Source organism: Schistocerca piceifrons, chromosome 1 (genome assembly GCF_021461385.2).
Source record: "Schistocerca piceifrons isolate TAMUIC-IGC-003096 chromosome 1, iqSchPice1.1, whole genome shotgun sequence".
NCBI lineage: Eukaryota > Metazoa > Arthropoda > Insecta > Orthoptera > Acrididae > Schistocerca > Schistocerca piceifrons.
Window position 1 is genome coordinate 1,245,472,953 of NC_060138.1, and position 2,411 is coordinate 1,245,475,363.

The 2,411-nt window shown below is 45.3% G+C and overlaps 1 pseudogene; it reads right to left on the reverse strand.

The window, feature by feature from the left end:
- Nucleotides 1–504: 504 nt before the first annotated feature.
- LOC124727453 lies at nt 505–622 on the reverse strand (annotated as a pseudogene).
- Nucleotides 623–2,411: the final 1,789 nt, after the last annotated feature.

Below are 2,411 nucleotides of genomic sequence, written 5' to 3' on the forward strand. Positions count from 1 at the left end.
GAAAAAGCATGTAAGGTGCAAAACCTGTTTGGTGATTGAAATGCCATCTTACTAAATTCGATCGCTCATCAAATATAGCTCAAAAACAGAACAGAATCTGTCCAGCATGATTTAAACGGTGAGTGCCACTCTGCCGAGCTTCATTATCAGTGCCTAAGAAATCTCGTCACACCAATAAGGCTCGGTGAACATGTGGTTGTAGAAAAAGATTCGCTTATGATCCAGGTTTCCTTACGACACGGGTTAGTTGTGTGAGAGGAGTCTTTTAACTCCATAGACCTCCAGAATCAGGCAAACTCCTCCCGAACAGGACATGAAGGCCCAACAGCACCGACCGGCCGCCGTGTCATCCTCAGCCCACAGGCGTCACTGGATGCGGATATGGAGGGGCATGTGGTCAGCACACCGCTCTCCCGGCCGTATGGCAGTTTCCGATACCTGAGCCGCTACTTCTCGGTCAAGTAGTCCCTCAGTTTGCCTCACAATGGCTGAGTAAACCCCGATTGCCAACCGCGCTCGGCCGACCGGATGGTCACCCATCCAAGTGCTAGCCCAGCCCGACAGCGCTTAACTTCGGTGATCTGACGGGAACCGGTGTTACCACTGCGGCAAGGCCGTTGGCTAGAATCAGGCAAAGATACTGAAAAATTTGCGTGATAATAGTTTGTTCAGGAACTAACATTATCGTGCTACTCAAATTTCAGACATGTATAAAATCCTATTAGCACTTCATGCACCTATATAGACATATTACATACTTTAAATGAAACATTCTCAGACCAAAATAATGCAGGAATTGCCTTAAGCTTAGGGAATGTAGGAAAATGTATTTATCCAGGTGATGCGTCACTTTGTCTTCTCCATGAAGTTTCAAAGGCTCTGTTGCGCTCTGGTGGTCACAGTGAGAAACAAAACTGCCAAACGGAAGCTGAAAACTCGCGCAATCCTTGCACTCCGGAGTGACGCAGAAGTGTGTTGTAATGAAGCCAGAAAAAATTTACAACCAAACCTGCACGACCGTACGGTCGAGGATGGAAAGGGCCAGAACATCCTCGAACAGAATAGAACGAACATGAATGCTCTGATCTCGTTCAAAACTTGGAAAGCAAGCCTAGGGCCCGAAACCCCTGGCTCCTCCTTGGCCGATGCCAGAAAGGCATCAAAGGTCGTCGGTAGTAAAACGATCCCAATAGGCTCCACAGCGGACATACCCAGGTCGACCAGTTAATCCAACGAGGTTGCGAGCGAGTAATGGACAAGTAATAAACCAAGTATCTAGAAGTTGGCAAACACAAAAGGCAACTTCCAAGCCTTTCCAGTTCTCAGTGAAGGTAACCACTATCTAGAACAGGGATAAAATGTTTGGTCAGATGTTTAACAAAACGCGTCTCTGCGTTTGTAAAGCCAAGCGCATTACTGCTACGTCTACGTCTATATTACTGTTCCGAAATTGAATGGTTCAAAAGGCTCTGAGCACTATGCGACTTAACTTCTGAGGTCATCAGTCGCCTAGAACATAGAACCACTTAAACCTAACTGACCTAAGGACATCACACACATCCATGCCCGAGGCAGGATTCGAACCTGCGCCCGTAGCGGTCGCCCGGTTCCAGACTGTAGCGCCTAGAACCGCACGGCCACTCTGGCCGGCTCCAAAATTGACAGTTACGTACCCAACAGAGAGTATATCGCATCACCTTCAGGCTTTTTCTCTACCGACCCACTCTCAAACCAGGTACCGGAAAACGAATGCTTAAATTTTTACATGCAAACTCTAATTTCCTTTGTTTTCTTACGATGATCTTTTCTTCCTATGTAGGCGGGCGTCAACAAAACATTTTCGCATTCGAAGGAGATAGTTGTTGATCGAAATATCATGAATGGATATCACTGCAGCGAAAAACTCCTTTTTTTTAATGAATGCCTCACCAAATGCGTATCACAAATTATTCGTGACACTCTCTTCCCTGTTTCCCCACAATACCAGATCCCCTTCTTCGAGCTTTTTCAATCTCTTCTGTCCATCCTATCTAGTAGAAATCCCATACCGCACAGCAATGCTCCAGAAGAGGACAAACATGCGTAGTGTAGGTAGTCTCTTCAGTAGATCTGTTGTTTCTTCTAAGTGTTGGACAGTAAAGCGCCATCATTCGTTCGCCTTGCCCAAATACGAGTATTTTGTTGGTCGTTATCGTAATCCCCAAGTATTCAGTTGAATCGACAGCCATTAGATTTGTATGATTTACCGTGTAAGCGAAATTTAACAGATTCCGTTTGGTACTCATGTAGATAACCTCCTCCACTTTTAATTATATATTCACACAATACGGATATCAAGTCTAACTCATTTTTCAATTGGTTTTGATCTTCCGATGACTTTACTAGACGGTAAACCGCAGCATCATCTACAA